General features: G+C 40.0%; 1 long non-coding RNA gene across 1 annotated transcript; it reads left to right on the top strand.

Annotated features, from left to right (window-relative positions):
- The first annotated feature begins 1,021 nt into the window (after positions 1–1,021).
- LOC136710363 (uncharacterized) lies at positions 1,022–2,769 on the top strand. The gene is made up of 3 exons (XR_010804615.1): positions 1,022–1,135; positions 1,837–1,954; positions 2,041–2,769. It is a non-coding gene; the product is annotated as an uncharacterized lncRNA (long non-coding RNA).
- The last annotated feature ends 23,505 nt before the right edge of the window (positions 2,770–26,274 follow it).

Genomic DNA, 26,274 nt, shown 5'->3' with positions numbered 1-26,274 from the left:
TCTGCAAAATGGTATGAAACTATTATATTTCATGTGTTTTTTATTTAGTAAACGTCAAGTCCCCACAATGTACAATGTACTCTAACAGTATTGGCATAGGATTTCATTCAAGTCCCCACAAAGCAGCTGTTAAAAAAGAATGAGGTTTATTAAAAAAATAAATAGTTAAATTGGTGTGTTTAGCCTTAAAATAGTTTCTACCACTTATTAGTGTTCCTCTTGTTTATTGTATGGCAACATGTTTTTAATATCGGGCTTGTTAGTGACTGTTATGCCCATTTCAGGTGACAAAAAGTGGAACGACAGCAGACAGCAAAGGTCTGGAGCCAGATTGTGCCTCTGGAGACAATCACCATGGCACCCAACATACACTTCAAGAGTCTACTTTCTGCAAAATGGTATGAAACTATTATATTTCATGTGTTTTTTATTTAGTAAACGTCAAGTCCCCACAATGTACAATGTACTCTAACAGTATTGGCATAGAATATAAGGATTTTATTAAAAATAATTAGTTTGATTGGTGTGTTTAGCCTTAAAATAGTTTCTACTACTTATTAGTGTTTCTCTTGTTAATTGTATGGCAACATGCTTTTAATATCGGACATGTTAGTGACTGTTGTGCCCATTTCAGGTGACAAAAAGTGGAACGACAGCAGACAGCAAAGGTCTGGAGCCAGATTGTGCCTCTGGAGACAATCACCATGGCACCCAACATACACTTCAAGACTCTACTTTCTGCAAAATGGTATGAAACTATTATATTTCAGGTGTTTTGTATTTAGTAAACGTCAAGTCCCCACAATGTACAATGTACTCTAACAGTATTGGCATAGGATTTCATTCAAGTCCCCACAAAGCAGCTGTTAAAAAAGAATGAGGTTTATTAAAAAAATAAATAGTTCAATTGGTGTGTTTAGCCTTAAAATAGTTTCTACCACTTATTAGTGTTTCTCTTGTTTATTGTATGGCAACATGCTTTTAATATCGGACATGTTAGTGACTGTTGTGCCCATTTCAGGTGACAAAAAGTGGAATGACAACAGACAGTAAAGGTCTGGAGCCAGATTGTGCCTCTGGAGACTATTACCATGGCATCCAACAATCACTGCAAGAGTCTACTTTCTGCAAAATGGTATGAAACTATTATATTTCATGTGTTTTTTATTTAGTAAATGTCAAGTCCCCACAATGTACAATGTACTCTAACAGTATTGGCATAGGATATAAGAATATAAGAATTTTATTAAAAATAATTACTTTGATTGGTGTGTTTAGCCTTAAAATAGTTTCAGAATTAGTGTTCCTCTTGATTATTGTATGGCAACATGTTTTTAATATTGGGCATGTTCTTGGTAGAATAAAGAAGTGATTTACCATTACCTTTTTGTGCACAGTTGAACTGGTGTAAAAACAAGTATCTAGAAATATCTTAGGAACCCCGTAGCAAAACCACAACTTTTGGATAAAAATGGAATGATCGATCGACTTTGTAGCTGCGTTGGATGGTTTTCAGCTGACATATGTAATTGTATGGCTTGCTAGCAGTAACTAAGCCCTGTTATTTTTGTGACATATTAAAAAAAAATAGTTATGCTCTGCAGCATGTTACAGTTCAGCCCTGTCCTTGATTGGTATCTCTTACTGAGCTGGTCGTGATGAAGGGTGATCAGTGATTGACAGCCCCAGCAGCCACCAATATTTATTTTTATCTTTCAGTCTTTTTTCTTTTTCTTCAGTAAACACTTTTTTCTTGTCATTATCATTATTACTATTATTGGATGTTCTTTGCCACTTATTCTTTTAGTTTGATGCATTTAATTTGTGTTTAACTAGATTGGAGCAGAACTGGACATAGAAACATCTACAAAGCAAGCCCAGGAAACCAATCAGCATCAGAACCAAACAGCAACACCAGCATCAGAACCAACTAGTATCACATTAGTTCCCAAAGGTATAGTCTGATAAACATTATGGCAAGCTGTTATGAAATGGAAAAACATTGTATGTTTTGACTGATGTTGTCCTGCATTTATTCAGGTGTCAAGGTGGTTAAGAAAAGGAAATGGGAGACCAATGAGGTGAAAGCTGTTGAAAAACATCTGAACAGGTTCATCAAAACTTGCACAGTGCCAGGAAAACAACATTGTGAGGCCTGTATAAAAGCAGAACCTATAGCGTGAATCCTATTGTTGAAAGACAGATTGGTTGGCTGTGAAATTTTTTGTCAAAAACAGAATTACTACTCTTAAAAGGAAGATGTAAACCAGAATAAAAAGCCATTTACTGCATTAAAATGCATTTTTGTTTTGTTTTGTTAATTCATTTATAAAGTTCCTATAGGAAAAAAACAATATTTGATTTCATTGAAAAGTTGGCTGATGTCGTCTTTAGGGTTTTTTATTTTTACAGTTTTACAGTGGCTCTGTAAAGACCCATGAACAATAAAATTGTTATTTTCTTCAGATTGACTGAGAATGTTTTGTATGTTATAACACTTTTGGTGCTATAAAGAGCCATATACAGCACATTCTTCATCAGTCTGAAGAAACGTCACCATATTTCTTCAGTTTAAAAGAACCATTTAAACGTTGGGAGTGAGTGTTTCATAAAATGGTTGTTTTCTTTTAATTTTTTTATACTTATTGGGGCCTTGGCAGCTTAAAGTGTTGAGGTGGTTGTACACCTTGTAGATGCTTTTGAAAATTTTAAGGTATTTATTAATGATTTGTACAAAATACGGCATGGGCAAATGGCAAAAAAAAAAAGTTTAAATGGAAATGAATAAATGTGTTATTCATATGACAACATCATTTGTCTTTTCTTATAAATATGCATTGTGGCTGCAAACCAGTTGTTAGTAAAATTTGTCCCCAGATTGTTCACAAGTACTTACATTGTACAAAATACTGGGAAGTGTCAGTGTGTGTGTGTGCTGGTCCTCACATGTTTGGAATACCAGAAACAGTCCCCAGAATGTCGGAAAATGTCACATTGCTTTATTAATGTATTTTCTTTATTTTAAAGTGACAGCTGCTGTTCCAGGATCAGTTGAAACATGAATCTGTGTTTCATTTGTTCCTAAAGCCTTTAGAAATGCGCGTCCCCACAATGTAGGATCCAGCTCGTAGTCCCCAGATAACGCTTCTACAAGAATGTGTGTGTGTGTGTGTGTGTAGCCTGAATTGTACTTCTTTAATGATGCACTCCATGTAGAAGTTGAATGTAGCTAACAAGCAGCAAAACTTGAAAAATGGTCATCCTGTATTTTCTCATATTAAATGCATTTGTAGACTGTAAATGCAATCATCAGCATCATTAAACTGTGTCATCTTATCTATAAACAAAATATTTAATTTAGATTTACAGGGTCAGTGCACAGTTGATGTGTCTGTTTAGCCAGCTTGGTCTGTTTTCAGCTGTAGTCACTGGGCATCTACAATAGTCAAATATATATATAAAAAATACACCCATTTAAATAACATAAAACATTAGTGTACATACAGAGGTGTTCTGAAATGTTTCTACACAAAAAAGGAAATCCTCCAGTAGTTCTGTTCTTTACTGCTGATGTCTAGAGAGGCTAAATCACTTAAATTGAGTTTTTTGTTTTTCTTTCTCTAAGACAAACATTACACAGAGAAATACTTGGGGTTCCTGAGTAGTGCAGTGAAGTAAACGTGGGCCCTGTCATACTGTTATCCATCGCTTTGCCCACAGTGCTAACTGGCATGGGTATGACAGGCAGTATGTGGTGTTCTCTGATGCATTACGCTGTAAGTGGTGTTGCTTTGGTGGCAGCTTGAAAAGAAGCACTGGATTGACCTCAGGTGTCTGAGAGGAAGCACATGTTCCTAAGACCACTGTGTGTGATGAAGGGGACTCAACTCAGTTGGAGATGACTAATAAATGGAGAGAAATTTCAGTAAAATGAAAAGTTATAAAGAAATCTGAATTAGCTTTAAGCTTATCTGTTTATTTTGACTACATTTTGTTATGCCTTTTGTTTATCATTATAGACTGATATTAAATGTTGCTATTTAAAATGTACAGTCACAATAGAGCTTAACACCAACATATTTTTCAGTGTTCTACTGTATCATATATATGTTTGGGCGGAGTGTTCTACTTTGTCATATATATGTTTATACACTTTTGCTGTGAATTTATTTCTTAACTGCAGAGGAAATAGTTTGGTGGCAGATTTACAAGTTGTTGTTTATGTTTGTTATGTTGTTACATTGTGCAGTCTGTATATGTAACTGTGTACTACTTTGAAATACACTACACTGTATATAATCTGATTTGCCCCTATTGGGGGCCACTGTCAATTTAATACTCCCCACCTCATAAGCTTCACTGTTTGAAGACAAAAGCTGGTTGGCTGTTTGACATACCTCCTGCATTCAGAACTAACTGTTCATTTACTGTGTAATGTATCCCAGACTTTCATATACATTACATTATTCACATCATCTGTCCTGTGCACAGCAGACAGCGTCCTGTCTTTGCTGATCAAACAGCTTTTTGGTGGAAAAATATGTACATTTATTTTTTTTCACCAAACTGGAACTTTATAGGCCTATTTCAACAAAGCACACAATATGAGCTCAGTTATAGCATCACTGACCCGAGCAGACACAGTTCTGTCTGAACCCAACCTAAACTCATCCGCCACCAGATTGAGACTGAAGAAAACTGTTTAGATTAGTGACAGTGTTGAGTCACCTAGCAACAGTGACGCATTCATCAAGTCATTGATAAAGACATTTCTAAAAGATTGACTGTCTATTTATCAGATTTAAAAGATTAGGCTGAAACTTGAATATGAAGCAAATATGAAGCGCTTTCAACAATAAAGTAAAATAAGGTAAGGAGAATAAATCTGTTGTAAATATAGACCCTAACTGTGAGAAACCTTTGCTCATTTATTCATTCGTTCATTCATTCATTCTCAATCGCTTCATCCTGATCTCTATAGCATTGATACCAGAGCCTGGTCGGAAACACTGGATACAAGCAAAAACATACCTTGGATAGGGCAGCAGTTCATCACAGGGCATCACATACTCACACTGTCACTCACACCTGTGGACACTACCTCTTCACAGACAGTTACCTACGGTGAGGATCAAAGACAGAAACAGAGAGCATGGAGCTGTGCAGCAGCTACGCTACCAGTTGACTGTGGACAGAGGTCAGCAGGGGCACTCCCTCTGGTCTGTGACTATGCACAATAAGAAATGAAGTAAGGCAAACTACTGGAATAAAATCAAGTCAAGTCTTCTGGGAAACATAAAGGCGATGAGGAACTTGGACATGGAAATTGAACCTGACATAAATCCGAAATGTCTAAACCCAATGTGAATATGTGAACAGAGGCACAAATCTCTGAATTCTACGATAACATCAACTCCTAATCCCCATTCTCCTGTGCTTCATAAGCAGCATTTGCACTGCCTTTTTTATTAAATTCCCTCAATGCAGCTTTACAAATGCACAGTTGTAATAGATCATAGTAGGAGTAGGAGCCCCAAGGAGGCCAATAACTTCTGCCTGGTTTCAGATGGAAATATAACTGCGGAGTGTGACCTGATGGTCCTTCCGCAGTAAAACATAATGAGCAGAGCGTTAAAGCAGCAGCACTAGATGAAGTTAATGGGCCTTGAACTGAGCTCCTAATTGCCTTGTCTCTGTAACATTTATTCTGCCTCAACAGGGCCGAGCAACTGCGAGCGGCTCTCCAGGAAAAAGCTGGAGGAGTGGGACTGTGCGGAGGTGAGGAGAGATGTCACGGTGATGAGGAGATGTCACAGAGAACCCACACGGACAAGCTTTACCACAACATGAGAAAGAGTCTTCTTCTGCAAGGATAGGCCAGGTATTGATAGGGACCTGAGCTCATTCACTGTGGTCAGAAAAACAGGTGCATGTGTGTTTCTCTCTCTCTCTCTTTCTCTCTCTCTCTCTCTCTCACACACACACACACACACTCACCGTCTGTCTCTCTCTCTCTCTCTCTCACACACACACACACACACACACGCAGACACACATTAAAATCGTTTTTAGTAGATGAGGCACTTAGCTGGCTCTTAAAGCAGAGTGACACTCTCTCTGTGTCCCTGTGATGGGTCCATGCACTGCAATTACACACACAATTAGAGCCTCACACACACACACACACCAACACACCATTGCTGCGGGGGCTGAGGGAGCTGTGTGAACAGTCTGTTTGTGTGTGTGTGTGTGTGTTTGTGTGTGTGTTTTGGGGTACAACACTAAATAAGAAAGACTAAGACCTCTTTAGTGGAACGTGAGGATGCATTTCTTGTATCATGTTAAAAATTTAATTGATTTCAGGGTGGGGGGAAAAAAGAGCAAATCAAAGTTTAAGATCAATTTGCCTTCACATTTTTTCAGTGAATTTCTTCTTTATGCAAATATCCTCGCTGTCAAGAATAAAATCTTGTATCTCAATTTCTGAGTTTAATTCAAAGCCAGCTGCTGTATGCACTGGATCAAAATGTAAGCGACTCAATTGAAATCTTCCAAAATAAGTTAGAAATAAAATCTTACATGTGCTATATGTCTTAGTATGCCTAGGTATTATTTAAAATATTAGGTATTTATTCTCTGTAACAGTTTCACCCAGATCATGGTCAATAAGGGTCCAGAACCCCACTGGAATCTTGGAGTGTAAGGGCAGGAACACACTCTGGAGAGTTTGCCAGGGCAGGTGACATTAGACATAGCTGAGAATGGACATAAAGGGTTAGTTAGTTTCCAGAAATATTCAGATAGGTTTGCCAGTATGGTTTTTAGTTCTCTTATAGTTTTAGAGTTTTAGAGTTCTGCATGTTCTGAATAATGTTCTCCAGTGTCACTGTTGTGGTCCCCTCTTTGATCAGGGAACATATTCTATTGCAGGTATTTGTTTATTTATTTAAACATTGTACCGACTCCATACATCTTCACCTTACTCCAGCTTTGTTTTTTTTTTACTATAAGGTTATGAAAGGTGCCCGTACGTATCTATTACTCCGGGCATTAAAACTACCTGTACATTTGCACCTATTTTTCTGATACTGTAAGACTTGGTATGTGACTGGCTACATAACTCACCCAGTATCTCGCTCAGTTGCCCGTCTCTCCATTCCCTGTAGGGTTGCAGTGGGACTGGGGAAATATGCATGTCGGAGCAGCAGGAAATTGTGGTTTTTGGCATGAATTCCCAGGACTGGTGTGTATGTGTGTCTGTCTGTCTGTCTGTGTGCTTGTGTGTGTGAGTGTGTGTGTGTGTGTGTGCGCGTGTGTGCCTATACCTGCTCGCATGTATTTCTGCCTCTACACCCATGGAGATCCGGCTTTATATTTGTGCTTTTTTGTCAGTTAGTATTAGGAAGTGACTCCACACTTGTACAGGGCATGTGCAATATTTCAGCACAGTTCAGGCAGAGGTATGATGCAAAGTGATGCAAACACACTGAGAAACAGAACACAAACTCAGAAAGTCAGACTGCAGCGAAAAGAAGATTTAACTAAGTATCCTCCAAGTATTGACCACAGATGTCTTTTAGCAGCGCCTGAATTGTGGACCGGCCGGACTAACCCTGCTGAGACGGCTCGACCTGTCGCTTTTGATAATACTCACCTGGAGTTCTTTTACACTCTTATTGACCGGCCAGTGGCCTGAAGAACTCTGGGAAACGAAGTTCCAGCCTACAGGCCCACAGCCCCCACCCCTGCAGTCATTATTCATTCAAATTTGGATTGTGGTCCTACAGCTCAGTGTTTATCCATTATGCCATTATCCCACTCCAGACCAAATTAAAAGCATTTTTACATGGGCCCAGCACAGTCCTACTGTGTACCTAATCTCTGTACATATGTACAAAGTCATTATCTTTCTTTCTGTGTCTTGTGTGGTGGATCTGGCGTTGTGCATTGTGCCACGGTGCCATGTGGCTCCATGTTCAATCCCTGGCCCCTGGCATGGGGTCCCTTATTTAGCGGATTAGCCGCGCAGACGTGGGCTTGGATCCAAAGCCTCGTGGTTTTGCAGTTTCAAAGCCTTCTGGGTGCAGCGGAAGCAGGCTTTTGGAACCCGAGCCAAAAACTCTTGCTAGCCTGTTGTGTCTGACACATTGCCATGGACGCGGTGGGAGACCAATCTGACAACATTGTTGATTACTTAGCGATTAGTCAGTGGTCTCTCCAGAGACGGCTATTAGCGATGACCAGGCGTGCTAAAAAGAATGAGGGAAATGTACACTGTACTGATACTGAGCGAGGTATTGATAGTTTACCTGCTTTGCTTCCATGGAGATTTGTTCCATGAAAGTGCGACATTCTGCTGCTTTTCTGAAGCAACGTTACGTCTTTTATTCAACCAAATTGATATGCGTTCCTGCAATAAATCATGCCCAAATATAGACTGCGCCAACTGCCCTCAGTGATCTGTCATATTGCTGCTCTGTGCTAATATGCATGCAGCTCTTGGGTTAATGCTGAGTATGATGAGGGCTTCCTCCTCCACACTGCCTCCTCTGTGCACCTCCCTGTCAATCACTTTTCGTTTACTGCACAAACCAGAGGCTCATGAACCTGCTATTATGCAAATGGATGCACAGTGATACTGTTTTCATAACAGCTCTTGGTCAGCCCACATCCCAAAGCAATTGGTCATTACTTCATGACTCTTGGAGAAAACAGACGTGAGCGTGGTGTTGGTGGTGGTGAGTTTTTCTGTGCATGCTGCAGTGCATATTGCCGTGCCTACTGTAGGTGTCTGAAGGAGATGGAAGACTTTTTTTTTCTCCCCATTTTGCATGCATGATGCACAAAGAGCTATTGACAATTGTGGGGTGGGCTTTGGTGTATGTGTTTTCATTTTTTTCTATGAATATGTGTGCCAGTGAAAGCAGGAAGCAGTCTTTGTGTGTCTTTGTGGCAATGTCTTTGTGTGTGTGTGTGTGTGTGTGAGTCACTCTGTGCTTGACCCTGGCACTGCCTACACAAACAGACCCCAGCTGAGTGCTGTCTTTGTAATGGCTTTGTGTTCGCTCATCATTTGACCTTCGACCTTACCAGAGCTTCCTCCCCGCTCCTCTCCACCACCTATTAACCTTTTGTGCTATTTATACAGCCAGATATTTACCAGCCTGCTATAGCCCACACATACTGAACATCTCACTACCTCTGGTACAGTAGCACCCCCAAATACAGGTAATATTGCTCTAAACTTAATATCACTCAAGTTGCTTGATAATATCTGAGGTCAGTGACTGCATATTCATATATGATATAATATCATATGTAGAGTAACAAGACAGGCCTAAATATCAAAACATGGTCAGAAAAGGAGAAAAAAACAAAACACACCTCTCTTGTTGTGCTAATTAATGCTAGCACCCATATTGGGTTCTGGTTGTATGTTAGCACACGTCATTAATCTTGATTCATAGGAAAATTTTCTGGCTGTTTAAGTGACCCATTCAAAGCTGTGGCTTTGAGTAAAATCTGGGACTTCCAGTAAAACCCACCCGTTGCAAATCATTAATCTGACACTTTTGGCCTGCAGTTCAGCTCCTGAAGCCCCGTGCAATGAGAGATATGGAGGAGAAATTACTTTTGGATAGATTGCTTTTTTTTGCATTGGGCATTTGTGTCCAACCAAATGAGTATTACTTCTTTAATTGAAGAATTTAAATGCAACCAGCATATTTATTATAGTCAACAAAAATGTGCAGTGCTTTTCCCAGATATCAACAGACCTTCTTTGAAATCCTAGAAGGCCCTGAGGGTTCCCACTGAATATCACAAATAGCTAATGTAAAACATGTTTTCTTGGGTTTTCCGGCATTTCTCAGTTTCTTTTCTTAGTAAACAGCCAACAGGTGGTGCTATTCTGTTTTTAGTGTGGTGGGGTTGGGTGGAGGTGCATTACTGTTTAGCAGCTTCCATCTCCTCCCCTCTTTCTCCTCTGTCTGTCCTCTCCTCGCAGAGTGACGTAACCTCTCAGTCTGGGCACAGCACACACACACACACACACACACACACACACACTCACACACACTTGCACACAGAGCAGATCAGACGCAGAAAAGGCAGCATTGTGTGTGTTTGTTGCGATGCTCCCTCCCTGTGGAGCACTTGGGTGAAAGCCTGGGTGTGAATGGGGGTCAGAGGCAGCGGTGGCCTCTCGCCGCATCCCGCCGTGCCTCATTTTCGCACATTAATCACCCCCATTCACAGATAATGAGCTCCCCCTCAGTAGCGTTTAACCGCTCTCACTGTCCTTTGGACCTGCTCATTTGGGCCTCGGCGGGGGGGATGCTTTCTGCTTGTGTAATTCCAATCAGAGCTGTAAACAGGTTGGTCATCTTATCTGCTCCCTGGCTACATCACAACAAAGACCAGATTCTTCAATGAATCTGCTTCTCTCTCTCTCTCTCTCTGTCTCTCTCTCTTTCTCTCTTGCTCTCTCTCTCTCTCTCTCTCTCTCTCTCTCTCTCTGTGTCTGTCTCTCTCTCTCTGTAGCATTCTGTATTGCTTTCTCCACTTCTAACTCACTAAACAAACAGTTCCTAATCAGGTGATATTCAGTGATAATTGTTAACTATTCTGTACCAACTACATGTATGTTGAGAAATACAGGCCCCTTGGCTTTAGGGGTTAAATAAAAGATATCATTGTGTAATATAAGGTGGATCTCATTTTCAGATGGTGTAATAATATAGACAATTTTTATTAGTAAAATATAGCTCTGATAATGTGTAATTGTGTGTGTGTGTATGTGTGTGTGTGTATTCAGGTGTGTGTTGGATGTGTTTGTCTAATTTCCCATGCTTTGTAATTGCCTCAGGCACTGATGAATAGGCCGGCTGAGGTCACAGGTCACTTTCTCTGACTGCACTTTTTTGTTAGAAAGCAAAAGTGTGAGAACAGGGAAAGATTTGACTCCCTCAAGTGTTTTGTGTTTGTGTTAATGAATGCAGGTGACATTATGGACAAATTGGACTAACTCTTTACATAGAATTAGCAGCTGGCCACTGCACCTCTCTTATAGACACAATGGTCATTTCCTGTCACTTTTTGATAGAAATTTTTTTTAATTATTATATATATATATATATGTATATATATATATATATATTTTTTTTTTTTTTTTTTTTTTTTTTTTCTTGCTTTCTTTTTTTTATCTTCCAGATTGTGTAATATCAGTGAACAGTCCAGTAGAAATTTTTGGAACACGGTAAAATAATCTTAGGGGTATATATAGGAATTTGGAAATTAGAAGAGATATCCAGATTCTTAAAAAATCTATAAACCAATAATGTGTGTTACATTTTGCTGTCACTGAAGTGTTACCCCAAGGTGTTCATCTTTAGTAACGTTAAATTGGGAATATTTATATATCAAATTCTATATTAATTGCAGATTTTTAAGTAGCATTAATTGCATAAATTTCATTTCGACACCAGGACATATATTTGGTTTTCTATTTAATACAGTCCTCTTTGAAAAATTACAAATGCTCATCTGTCCCTGTGGAGAAGAGATTGTGATGTACCTTTAAGGAACACAACTGCACTCTGTGACCCCTGTGTACCTGTATTTGACAGTATATTTTGACTATTGTGATGGTTATAAAGTTTTGGTCAGAGTATCTCCAGAACAACAGAGTTTGTGGGTGGTTCTTCAATGCAGTGGTTAGTACATACAAAAGTGCTCCAAAGAAGGACAAGTAGTAAGCTGAAAATTGGGTCCTGGGTGCCCAAGGCTCAGTGAAGCATAAGCAAAGTGAAGGCTAACCTGTCTGGTCCCATCTTACAGAGCAACCCTAGCACACTGCAGAAAAAGTTAACTTTTTGAAAGATATGATAGGCTGTGATGGATGTTCATGTACTACATTAGTTCAACTGTGGCATAAGGCAAATGATGTGGCAGAGGAGGGACAAAGGAGTGCTCCCTTGGATATTTTAAGCCTGATTCATATCTACTGAGCATGCAGACCTGGCACAGGACCACCTGCATTGCATTCTGGACTTCCCCTTCATTCCTCCTATTCCATGAAAAAGTGGTTCTTTAGAGGAATTATAAATTGATGTTTGTAATTCTTTCCTGAGATTGTATAAGGCCCCTGGTCAATGAGTGATTGAAGCACATTTGCATCTCTGTGCAGACTGGGCACATTCTTTTATTTCTAGAGTTGTACACAGCATTGTGCCTGTGTCCCTGGCCACAGAATGAACCAGCCTTTAGCCTTGGATGGTGGTGGTATCACTGCAGATTGAACTTGTGGGCTCCCAGTGGGAGGGCCATTTGGGAGCACATGTCCAGATACTTGTGTATACGTAAATAGTTTATATGTAATTTATTGATCCCAAGGGACATTAGCTTTTAATCCCTGCCTATATAAAACGGGGGTTCTTACCTAGGAATGCTTAAACAAGGACCTCTAACCTGCAGGAGAGAGTCAGAGAGAGTTTGTGCTGCTGTGTATGCGGGTGTGTGTACTGTGTTTACAGTTTGAGCTGTGTACTGTACATGAGTGAGCTTTAGCGGCAGAGCCAGAGAAGAAGCCACATAGGCGCTGTAATGTGAGGAAGGTCTGGAGGGATTTCCTCCTGCCGTATCTCTGACAGGGGGAACATGGGGGACTAAGGGCTAATTAAAACATGCTATTAGCTGAGAGGCCACACTGTCATGATAAGAAAAAGAGAGGCTGAGGGAAATTAGCCAGCACCACTTCTCTGTCAAATAATGCTGCGACCGTGCCAACAGACGGTGGGAGACACTGTGTGTGTGTGTGTGTGTGTGGTTGCATGTGCAGGCCATTGTTTACAGGCCGATAAATTTTGTGACATTTTTATAGGGTTGCTGTTGCTGTCCTCCAGAACTAAGTGAATCAGCTCCTGTCACGAGCAGCCACAATAACATCCTCATTCCCCTCAGCTGCCAGTCTGCAGCCTCACTGCTGCTCTTCTTAAAAAAGACACCTGTGAGTTTAATTAAAATGTATTGTAAATGTCTAATAAACAAGCAGCAGGCTGTGAGTGAACAGCAGCTTAAAATGGAGAGTGGGGCGTTTGAGGTGAGCTACTGTTAATGTCTGATGATTTATACTTTTACTCCTTCCTCGCGGTGCTGAGACTATTATTGGCAGTGTTGCTTTTTCCTCCACAGCAGCATGCATGCTAAAAGTACCAGAAAGGGTCCTTTGTCCTTTATTCCATTTCCCTTAGGAAACTTCCAGTCTATGGTTCCTCAAAAGAATAATAAGAAATTGTCGTTGTGGTTGTGAGGTGTCTAGAAATTCCACATTAGACATTTTGATGATCCAAACAAAAATAAGTCAACATCCTTAAATTTTTTGAATGTGGATTCGTGATTAGGACCATTTCCGCTTTCCATTATATATATGTGTGTCCTTAGATATAATCTTGGAATTTGGTTACATTTTTGTTGTATAGTCTCACATCCATACAATCTCCTGCTGCATTTACTTCTGTCTGAGTTTGGGGGATGCAGGGTTATGAAAAGTACAGTACCAGTCAAATGTTTGGACACTCAGGGAAGGTTAGCTTTGTTTTGGTCCATTTTCCTCATATTGTGAATGTACAGTACCAGTCAAAATTTGGATGACATCTCATTCAGTGTTTTTTATTTGTTTATTTATTATAATTATTATTATTATTATTATTTTCTAGATTGTAAATTAATATGGTAGACATTAAAACTATGAAGGAACATTAATTCATTCATTATCAGTAACTGCTTATCCAGAGTTGGTTAAATGTTAAATGTTAGTTGCTACACCACTGTCTGAGAGTAACACAATTTCAATCTTCTGAATGTCTTGTACATATTGTAGTATTGACAATAAAAGCTGACTTTGACTTTTATTCCAGAGTCTACCCGGAATCATTGGGCGCAAGGCAGGAACACACCCTGGAGGGGTACCAGTTCTTCACAGGGCGACAAACACACACACACATTCATCCACACATTCACACCTACAGGCACTTTTGAGTTGCCAATCCATCTACTGACTGTGTTTTTTGTGTGAGAGAAAACCAGAGCACCTGGAGGAAACCCTTGAGAACACGGGGAAAACACACCAAACTCCTCACAGACAGTCAGCTGGAGTGGGTCTTGAACCCACAAACTCCAGGTCCCTGGACCTGTGTGACTGCAACACTACCGTGCTGCTCTATGAAGGAACACATATGGAATTATGTAGTAAACAAAAAAGTGTTAAACAAACCAGAATCTTTTTTATACTTTAGATTATACCACAGTTTGTTCCGACCCTGCAATGTGATTGGCTGAGAGACGTTCCAGGAATGCCAATAATACACAATAATGGCACTGACCGAAGCTCTTTAGGTATCACTCTGCAAAATATATGTAGCCTAGCAATGGCGCCAACGCTTACAAGACAGAGCTGGACTTTCTCAACTAACGGAGAACAGGTTCATTTTCCGTTTGTGCACCTTATTTTGAACAGAGTAAAGAGTTATGGCACATTGGATTCTGTTTTCTGATTTCTAATCAAAAGGAAATAGGGGAAAAATCAGTGAACAGCTGCATATATGTGGTTTCTGTGATTGTGTTTAACTAGGGTGACCATATTTGAGTTTTCAAAAAAGAGGACACATGGGGCAGGTTGGCAGCACAAATGTTTCCATGACCATGCAACTATGCTGCTGAAATGTAATACATAAACAGATACTCGTTAACAAGATAAAAAACAAATGCCTTTTTGGACAGATTCCTTTCCATTCAACATTTGGCCCAAAGCAAAAATAATAAAACAATATTTTTGTCATTTCTTGACAGTTAATTATCATTAAGACCTGTTATTTTCTGTTCACACCAAATTTCCAAACTGAAGCCTTGTATTAAAGCGACTTGTTTACACCAGAAAACTCATGATCATGACAGAAACTGACTTTTTTTTAAACGTTACTAAAAGCAAGCACCACATTTTATCAACCAGAAGTAATTTAGACTTGATAAGTGAACAGCTTCGCTAGGATCCAGACATTTATGTAAAAATACTTATATTTTATATTTTATAAGGTCTGGCTGATAAAACGTATTGTATGTGATAGCTATAATTCAGTCTCTCTCTTGTTCCGGCTTTAATGAGTTGGCCTGTTTTCTTCTAAAGTTAAAGTTAAGCAGAAAAGCTACGCAGATGTTACTGGATTAACCCGTCAGAAAGTCAGTAACAGTCAAGTGTGTCCATGTATTTGTGTCGTTATAGGGACAGAAGTGATGACTTTCAGTTTTTTTAATATAGAGCAGAAAGTGAAAGGCTCGTGTGACACAGAAACCCTTCCAAATACAAAGAAGAGACTCTGATAAATTACCTTAACAACTTTCAACACATTTCTGTTCGAGGCTCAAGTAAAACACTTGTGATGTGGAGCTCAGCTGAAATTGAGGTAAGCACAAGAAGGTACCCCTCCCCAGATCACCACCTTAACATGGCAGGGGTTTGCGGGGATCCAAGGGGAACAATGCGGATTCCGCCCCGGTCGTGGAACACAGCACCAGCTCTTTACCCTCGCTAGGATCCTGGAGGGTGCGTGGGAGTTTGCTCAACCAGTCTTCATGTGTTTTGTGGATCTGGAGAAGGCATTCAACTGTGTCCCTCGGGATATTCTGTGAGGAGTTCTCTGAGAGTATGGGGTATTGGGCTCTTTGCTACGAGCCATCCTGTCCCTGTATAAACAGAGCAGGAGTCTGGTTTGTATGGCTGGCAGTAAGTCCGACTGGTTTCCAGTCGGAGTTGGACTCTGTCAGGGCTGCCCGTTGTCACCGGTTCTGTTCATAATTTTTATGGACAGAATTTCTCGGCGTAGCCAAGTGGCGGAAGGTGTACGGTTTGGTGGTCTCAGGATTCCATGTCTGCTTTTTGCGGATGATGTGGTCTTGTTGGCTTCATCGAGCCGGGACCTCCAGTTTTATCAGCCAAGTGTGAAGCGGTAGGGATGAGGATCAGCACTTCCAAGTCCGAGTCCATGGTACTCAGTCAGAAAAGAGTGCTCTCTCCAGGTTGGAAGTGAGATTTAAATACCTCGTGGTCTTGTTCACGAGTGAGGGAAAGATGGAGCGGGAGATTGACAGGCGGATTGGTGCAGCGTCAGCAGTAATGCAGGCTCTGTACCGGTCTGTTGTGGTGAAGAGAGAGCTGAGCAGAAAAGCAAAGCTCTCGATTTACCGTTCGATCTATGTCCCAACCCTCACCTATGGTCACGAGCTTTGGGTAGTGACCGAAAGAACGAGATCGCAGGTACAAGCGGCTAAAATGAGTTTTCTCCGCAGGGTGTCTAGACTCCCCCTTAGAGACAGGGTTAGGAGCTCGGACATCCAGGAGAGACTCGAATGGAGCCGCTGCTTCACCATGTCGAGAGGAGCCAGTTGAGGTGGTTCGGGCATCTGGTCCGGATGCCTACTGGACGCCTTCCTGGTGAGGTGTTCCGGGCATGTCCAACTGGGAGGAGGCCCCGGGGCAGACCAAGAACACGCTGGAGAGACTACATGTCTCGACTGGCCTGGGAACACCTCAGTATACCCCCGGAGATGGAGCTGGAGACGATGGCTGGGGAGAGGGAGATTTGGGTTTCTTTGCTCCGACTGCTTCCCCCGCGACCCAGACCCAGATAAGTTGTGGATAATGGATGGATGGATGGACAAGAAGGTGCACACGGCAAAGTGTGTCCCATTTCTGCTCTGAGCTCCGACCCCTTGAACACTTGATCCCGGCGCGCGCCTTTTTTGCTCACATAAAACAACGTCATTATACGAATTGGGACGGTGGAAGACTGTGGGCGGCAAAATCCCGGACAGTTTTGGAATCCCGGCTGGACGCAATTTTTAGGTCCCGAAAAGAGGACATGTCCGGCGAAAAGAGGACGTCTGGTCACCCTAGTTTAACTGGAGTTGAGGCGCGTCTTTTTTTTTTTCGCTGCTCTAGTTCACCAGCTCAGCAGCACGGCTCTGGAGCGATACTCTAAAATACTCATTTTTAACTTAAACAGAGAGAACATGCATCGTTTTGTGTCTGATATACAACTCTATGATCTGAATTTGCTGTAAACAATGGTTAAACCATGACATTTTGTTGACCTGATTCGTTTATCTCTGCTTCTATCCTGATTAAGACGGGTTTAACATCACACAAGAGTTCATTAAAAAGAGCAAAAAAGTATGTGTAACGGAATGGAACTATATTTCCTCACGGAAGGTTGATAAACAAACACATTTTCATGGTCCTTAAAACTTAATAATAAACGGCAATAACGAACTGTGGTATAATCGCAATAGTACACTCTAGGTTCGTGCTATATAACGTGAGATATTGGCACTGGTGTACTGTACTGGTGTACGACCACTGCACACCAGTGCCAATATCTCACGTTATAGCACGAATCTAGAGTGTATTATTGTGTAATTTGCTTTGATGGCACACTCTTGGCTTATCCCAATCAGCTTCACGAGGTCGTCACCTGGAATGGTTTTCGGTGAACAGTTGTGGCCTCGTTAAGAGTGCATTTGTAGAACCGCTCGCCTTCATAATGTGTTTGAGACCATAGCTTGAGTTATCACAGATCTATAAAGTGAATAGCCCTATTCCACCAAAAAGTAATGAGAAGATGTGTCCAATCTTTTGACTGGTACTGTATGTGCAGATTACTTTGGCCAGTGTGATCTGTCTGTCCAATCAGAAGACTGGAGTACAGAGTATGGAGACTGAAGTACTGAGACCAAACTTTTTATTGACAGCGATGGTGCTCCTGCTGCCAGACAAACAGTACCTGATGAACCCAGATAGACTGCCGCTGTTATCTCTGCAGGTGGAGGAGAGCAATAGTGATAATCCTCTTCTGATGATCCAAGATAAATAAGAACAGCAGTTCAAAGATGCATGTATTTATACTCCACTGCAGTCCCTCTAAATATGAACTCCAAGTGCTGTGTATTTAATGGATGTAAATATCTTATGAAATATCAGATGTTGACCACAAGGGTTAAATGCTTCTACCCCTCATCCCAGAAAAACAAACAAAAATCTACACTTTTTAAAAAGATTAGGTGTGCAAAGTTTACCCAATGTATTTTAGGATATTTCAGGATTAAAGCGATTAATTTATTTGGCTCATTTTAATTGGATGTAGCACGAACAAGGGAGCACCTTCTTCATGGCCTTACCCAGCCCACTGAACAGGGGGTATGTATTAACATGTTCTGTGGTGCTGAACAAATGTAAAGGTATGTGTACTGTTTTGAAGCTCTAGTGCAGTCATCATAAAATGGCAGACATTGGACAAAGTGATAATCATGGTCCAGTTTGTAATAAATTAATGAGAATAAATAATAATAATGATCATTAAAAAATTACTCAGATGATCTTAAAAGAGAGAAAACAGATGCAGCTAATCCAGTTAATGTATCAACAGATTTAGTCAGTCATGCCAATCAAACTGTTTACCTGGCAGTTCACTAGAGAGAGCAAGACAGACAGCATGACATACTCTGAAATAAGGAAGGCATTGCATGGTGGGAATTCCATTTTCTATATGTATTTTAATAATGTTATGTGCTGCAGGAAGCTCAGTTGTGAAGTTACTGTACATTGTCTCCTACCTTCCCTAAATCAGTGGGTTATATAATATTGATGCATATATGAGAGATATGGGCAAAGCAGCTGAGGTGTGTGTGCATAGGTGCTTAGATATTAGTGTCCCATTGAAGGGGAACATAATATCAGCAACACCTTTGGGGACAGAACTGAATTTGAAATATTTATGAATTTGATGTTATGCTTATTTTTTTCATCATTGTCTGTTAAATATACTTTTCCTGCTTTTTTCTGAGACTGAAGAGTGAAAAACTTACTCACTTAACAGGGACATCTGGGAAACTCAGTTCTCTCTGGGAAAAATGAGGACATGTTATACTTCTATTTAAACAAGTTAGAATAGGTCTATTGGCTATACAAAACAAGCTCTTTGCAACTCTCACTCAAAGTCAACCTTTTTGCACTGATATATGTTTACAAGACTCTCAAATTAGTAAAATAAATACATGTAGCATTACTAAAAATAAAAAAGAAATACAGTGGTAACAGTAATAAAAAGAAAAAAAAAAGTTTTAAGTGGTTACATAGCTACCTTGAAGATGTGATGACTGGCTGGAGGAGTAACACAGGCACTGGCTGTATGACGGGAGGTGGGGGTGGGTTGAATAACGGAGAGTAGGCGGGTGAATGTGGGGAGACAAAGCGTAGATACGGCTTAATTGTGCACGAATTTCAATGTCTGCTATTTACACTAATGCTAAAACTACAATTTGCTAATCTTAAAAGCTCACTCAAGTCTGGGTGCGCTGGGAGACTCGCCTATTGGGTTCAGTGGCCATTTCCAGCCACCGGCTTGGTGGAGGCTCAGGTTCGTTTCTAGAGTCGTGGTTCGTTGGTGGAGGCAAAAAATATTCAAATGCCCGGTTCGTATCTTGGAAAGTTCCTTAGTAGAGGTTCCACTGTATATATATATATATATATTATATATACCCATTTACAGACACTGGGTCTTTTGTCTTTTGTAAACACATTAGACTGGTTCCAAGCAGACTGAAGTGCTAGAAAACCTCCTCACCTTTAAGGGATGCTTAACTGGAGAAGAAATAAACAGAATCATGGCCTGGCTTGTACTACAGAGGTAGACTTCATGTGGGGACGCTGATGCTTTTGTGTAGATGCTTATAGCCTATATAAACTCAAACTATAGCTTTGTGAATGTACCCTCGGCAATTACTGTACACACACTACAGAGTGAAATGCAGTGTTTTGCTGTAGGAAAAGCACGATGGGTAAATCTCACAGTGAAGTAGATAAATGTGTACCACCAGATACCGCAACTGCCACCCCCTCCTCACGCCCACCACAGAGAGAGAGAGAGAGAGAGAGAGAGAGACAGAGACAGAGACCTTGCTTTTGCACTTTATTATTTTGTTATGTTCTCTCGATCTTATTTGCTAATTCTTTTTCCTTTCCAACCTCTATCATCTATTTGTATTCTCTCTTTCACCTCTCTCCTTTGCTCACCCTCCTTTCTCTTTGATGACTCCTTCCCTCTTCTCTAGATTTCTCATCTACTCTCTCTCTCTCTCTCTCTCTCTCTCTCTCTCTCTCTCTGATGCCTCCCCCTGAGATGGTGGTTATAAACAGTCTGCAGGGGGTTATGGATAGGACCTGGCTCACGCTGGGAAAGCTCTCTATCTCTCTCTCGTCCTCTTTCCCTCTCTCTCCATATCATAAAAGAAGACAAGGGCATGCTTATAAAGGGCCTATCTTAAGCAGCAGTCTTCACTGGGAGACTACATGAGAACAGGGAGCACTACCTCAATGTCAAACACAAACACACAGATTTGTTTGTCATTTTTACTGTAAGTAGAGCTGGGCCAGTCAGAGTATTACCAGTGTCATATCAAAACATAGAAACTCCACCGTTCTTCTTGTTTGAAAATGTTTATATTTATGCAGTGGAGTTTGGCATCTTGCCCAAGGACTTATTGGTACATTGTGGTGTCCCTGCTCGACCTGCTCTGGGAATGAAGCCTTAACACGAGTAAATCTCACATGTTCATTGGTTTATCCTCATTTCCTTTCCTGGCTCTCCTTCCTCATGCCATTGCCTCTCTTCTTGAGGATGTGAAGAGAGCATCAAATGTGTTACCTTCACTGATCCCTCTTTAGCACCTAATACCGGATTTCAGTGGTCTGTTAATAATGAACACATATTATTGATTTACGTACTGATTTTCCCATTATCATACATACATACGAAAGTGTTGTTGTCACTGGGTGCATCAAAAAATAAAACAGTTCCTCATTCTGGAAGTCTCTCTCATCATTTCCTCCAAACACATCTAAAGAAATAATACCTCCTTAAAGATGGTGGAGTTTGATTGATTGGTCACAGGCTGTAGAACAGAGGACCAGGGAATTGTGGAGACATCAGCTGGAGTTTTGAGATCCACCCCTAATCTGCACTGTCTCCCTGAAGAGTATTAACTTGCTTAAGTATTTAAGAATGTTTTTGTATTCTCATATAACATTGCATTATTTTAAGTGACATCAAAATATTAACGTGACCGCCAAAATATTAAAACCAGTTGAAAGTAGGAAAATTAGGCAGGTGTAAATATCTGAGCCACTTTCACAAAGTTCAAACTGTGATGGTTGTATTGTTTTGGTCAGAGCATCTCCAAAACAACAGGTCTTGTGTGTTGAACCTGGTACGCTTCACAAGAAAGACAACTGAGTTCTGGCAACAAGTTTGTTTATTCAAAACCAGGTTTAATGCTGGTTAAGACAGAAAGGTGTCAGAAAACACATAGTTTCTCACCTTGCTGGGTATGAGGCTGGAGGCCCATGACGACTCTTTCTCCTACTTTGTGCACCAATGAGCCTTGTGCCTCACAGTTTGACCAATGTAAATATGGCTCAGATTCTTACTCTCACCCAATATAACTGCTTCAGACACACTTTAACTTTAAGAACTGCCAGGTCACTCACTGCATCATATACCCCAGCCCTTGACACTGTAACTCGAATATCAGTGATATTCACCACACATTTTAGTTGTAATTTTTCTGGTTGCAAGCTGTTTTTCTGAAACCAAAAAAAAAAAAATCATAAAATAGCCATATGTGAATAAATAAGCCTCACATTGTTTCTGTTATTGATTCCCCATAGAGAAATGTGTCAAGTGTATTGTGTTTCCTCTACGGCAGCCTATAGAGTCCAAAACAAGGCAGTAGTGTTCCTGGAAGGCCCTGGTTCTGTCTGTGGAACGGCAGTGCTGAGAGCAATAGAGTGAATTAAAAGAGCAGGGATGGTCATAATAAGTAGATGATATAGCAGGTGACTGCTCTAGTTGTACTGTAATTACCATCATAATGAGTTTCCGTCTAATAAGGTTGCACTTAATTATGTCTGTTCAGAGCCCTCTTAATTCAGACACACAGGCTCACAATCCTCTCTATAAGATTACACTTACCCCCCTTTCATAAGAATAATGCACGCTGGTACTTTTTATTCTTTCAGGGGTTCATCTTTCCACTGTCGGCTCATTATGTACGTTATGAGAGAGAGAGAGAGAGAGAGAGAGAGAGAGCTTGGAAAAGATGCAAAAAGAAAAAACAAAGATAAACATCTGGAATATATACACAGAAAGCGGGAGAGAGCGGTGGTGAGTAGGAGAGAGAAATGGAGCACAGAAGAAATGCAGAGAGTGGGGAGGGAAAGAGAATGATAGAGATACACCAAAAAGAGTGAGAGAGATAAAGAAAATATGAAATGTACACGGAAAGTGAGAGATGAAGAGAGGGAGAGTTTGAAAGGTATACACAGAAATTGAAAGAGAGAAATAGAGGGAGAGGGGGTGAGAGGATAAGATAGATACAGTGAGGGAATTGAAAGATATACACGAAGTGAGAGAGAAAACGGTATATGTGAGAGAGGGGGTGAGAGGATAAGAGAGAGTATGGAAGAGATACAGAGAGAAAGAGAGAGAGAGCAGACTTGAGGTTTTCTTATCCATATCCTCTATGTCTGGATGTGTTTGAGCATCTTCTCTGTCCCTGAGTAACGCTGCTCAGTGTTGACAGTACCTTTCACTTCAGCACTTTGTTCTGAGAGTATGATCAAGTTTAGGACGCTGAGAGCTGGAGAGATTGTCTCTGATATATTTGTTGCTCCTGTAAGAGTGACACTCATCTGTCCTTCACACTCTCAGATGCATTGATACAGGCGCAGATGATAACTGTCAACAATTCATCTTTTCTTTTTAAAAGGAATAGCAGAAATAGTTTTATAACTATTATTATTATTATTATTATTATTATTATTATTATTATTTAACCCAAAACGTTGACTGTCTGAGACATGGTTAGTGTCCTACCTGTGCTTCTTCAGTCAATAATAATGGAAGCCCATATGACTCAAATACTTTTTTACATTTAATCCCAAAAATATAACAAGGTTGTCTGTGCTTTTTTCAGGACTGAAATATACGGCCAACAAAAACAACAAAAAGCATTTCTAAATTGCTTTATTCCGAAGCTGTGTTTCCTGTTTTATTCCTCAGGTTTGGAGTTAGGCTTTAAAATTCATCTGGCGTTTTTCTTACTGTTAGAACAAATCTTTGTATCTCTGTTTTTTTTTATCATTTTTCATTTTTAGAGATCATTTGAAAATTTCATCTTCCTTGCTCACTGTGTGGAAATATCATGTAGATCAATAAATATGCTCCAAATTGTCTTTTAACATAATCATTTCATATAATTTCATCGTAAACGTAAGAAATGACATTCTCCTCCTTTTGTAAAGTTGCCATTTTTGAGATATTTTTGTCATACCGCAACAATATATCAAATGCACTTGTACAGATAAATATTTTTATTACATATTAATATTTCATATGTACAGATAAGTTTTGTATAATGTAAAAGTGTAATTAAAAATGAATGAATTCTCCCCCTCTTTTGTCATTTTATGGTAACTGCTTCATAGTATTGAAAATGACAATTAAAATAATACAGTGCATTCATGATCGCTAACATCAAAATCATTATCTTTACCATTCTATCTAAACCCAAACTCACAGCTATTTGTGGATATATTATCCCAAAGGACAGAACAAATCGATCCACGTGTTTTACAGAGCTTTTTCTCTGATGAATGCAGTGACAAATAAATACGACTTGTTTACTGTTTGCCAACTTCTTAATGTTTAGGATATTTTTGTTGAATAAAATGACAATTGTCACTCTTAATACTATGCACCAGTTACTATAAAATGACAAATAGAAAAGGAGAATGTTTGAATTATAATTATAATTGTACATTACACAAAACGCTTTATATCTTATTTGTACACCTAATAACATACACTGATCAATAACAGCATATAATTTCATCAAGGAGTGTACAGACAGTCTTTGATGATTATATTGGAAGGAGGTTAAATGGACAAGCTTTAAGAGCACAGACACATTGACAAGCTTCAAATGTCGATGCTCATAATGTTTTAGTTAGGACATTATTTGTGGATTGTTCCCAGCATGCAGTGATGAGCACCTATCAAACATTCTCCAAGGAAGAACAGTGTGGAAGCTCTCGACGATGTTGTGGGAGTCCCATGCAGCTGAGGAGCGAAGGCTAGCCACAGATCCCACAAAAGCTAAAAGGTGAATGCCAGCTGTGATACAATAGTATTAGAACACACAGTGCATCACTGCTTTCTGAACTGTGTATTGCTTGGAGAGGAGCGGTACCGACAGTGCCCATGCTGACCCCTGTCCAATGCCAAAAGCCTATGTTGATGAAACCTGGTTGGAGAAATTTTTGATAAAATGTTAAAATATCTCAGTCGAATCAAGCATTTTTTGGATGTTCTACAAAAAAAACTGTCTGATCCATGCTTAACTCAGAGCTTGCTGCTACTTAGAGCTTAGAGAGTCTTCTACTAAATTCTTGGTGCCAGATACCTACAGGACACCTTCAGAGGTCTTGTAGAGTCTGTGTCTTGATGTGTCAGAGCTGTTTTGGCGGCATGCAGGGGATCTTCACAATATGAGGCAGATCATTATGGCTGTATTTAAGGAATGCTATTACTAAGACATACATGCCATTAATGGTTCTAACAAAAAAATAAAACAATTTGATCATTCCTGTTGCCGTTTTTGAATGTGCTGAACTGATGAAAACCGTACTTAATTTATTTGTCAAACAGCTTTCCCCATAAACATCCATTTTAAAAACACTGAAAAAGGTTTTGTTGTATTTTGTCTTTAAAAGTTACAAATTTGGAGATATAAATGGTGGCACATAGTATTACATATAGGTACTGAGATTAAAAGGCAGTAACACTGCCGTCTGAATAACCCTCGCATATCAGAAGTGCTAGACCGTCAGGAAAGGAAACCAAAATGTTTTTCAGTTTTTTGGTGTTTTTGATGATTTCTATTGGTCCATTCATTGTCAAAAGATTACACAGTGTAAAAGGAAGATGTATTTTTTTATCATGTGGCATTTGCCTTCAAATAAAAAATATACAAGGCTGCGAAAGAAGACTAAGGGTATGTCGTTGTATATTCGACCTCTTGTCTCTACGTGGTACAGACCAGGTAGTGTCTGGGCACACCTGCAATGCTCTTTTATAGCTGCACTATAAATGCTGAGGTTTACAGTAGGCGTAGACTGTATATAAATAAGTGATATTATGGTGTTTGGTGTCTTTGTGCTTGTTGTGTTTATGAGTGCTGAGCTGTGTTAGATGGCTCTGTGGTTTCCTGCTGAAACTCCAGATGAACTGTGTAGAGTGAGTCTGAGCTCCAGGCATCAACATTTTAAAAATATCCAGCAGGCCGCGACGCTGGAGCGGTGTCAGTCGCACTCGCTCTCTCTCTCTCTCTCTCTCTCTCTCTCTCTCTCTCTCTCTCTCTCTCTCTCTCTCTCTCTCTCTCAGGCTTGCGTCTTCCTTTCCCTCTTATCCCGTCTTCCTCACATCTCCTCCAGGGAATATTCTCTGTGTGTGTGTGTGTATGTGTGTGTGTGTTTGTGTGTGTGTGTGTGTCTTTGTTTTGCATATAACTACAGTTGATAAGAACGCACCGGCATTAATGTGAGCTCTTTCAGTGGCAGTAATATTTCAGGCGTATGATACACTGAGGTAAATGGTAAGTAACTCATTGCATAGTATATACTTTTTTGAAACACCAAACACTCTCGCTCTCTCTCATACACACACATGCATGCACAAACACAATTTTCCTCTTACCATAAATTTATTTGATTTTCCAAGATTTTTCTTCCTTAGAGCTCGAACTCCATTTCAGTTCCTGCTGATCCCCCTGAGAATCTAAGCAACAATGGGTAAAGCTTAGGAGAAAATTGGGCAAAAATAATAAGGCATTACAAAATTCTCTTGACCCATATCCAGTTCTTCATAAAAGTCCCATGGACTTATAGGACACATTATATTGAGAATGTCTGACTTCGAGATATAAACGAGAACAGTTTGCTGCTTTATGAGCTGGTATTTATAATTTTCCACAAATCAGATTATCGTCTGATCTGATTGTGATTTATTTCTTTGTCTTTACACTACACTGTTTCCCCAAAATGGTAATTTATTAATGGTAAATCATGATTAATGTTTAATTTATATTTGAACCTGTTTTTTTCCCCAC

Source organism: Hoplias malabaricus, chromosome 12 (genome assembly GCF_029633855.1).
Source record: "Hoplias malabaricus isolate fHopMal1 chromosome 12, fHopMal1.hap1, whole genome shotgun sequence".
Lineage (NCBI taxonomy): Eukaryota > Metazoa > Chordata > Actinopteri > Characiformes > Erythrinidae > Hoplias > Hoplias malabaricus.
Note: the sequence above shows the minus strand (reverse complement) of the source record. Positions and strands in the feature narration are given on the sequence as shown.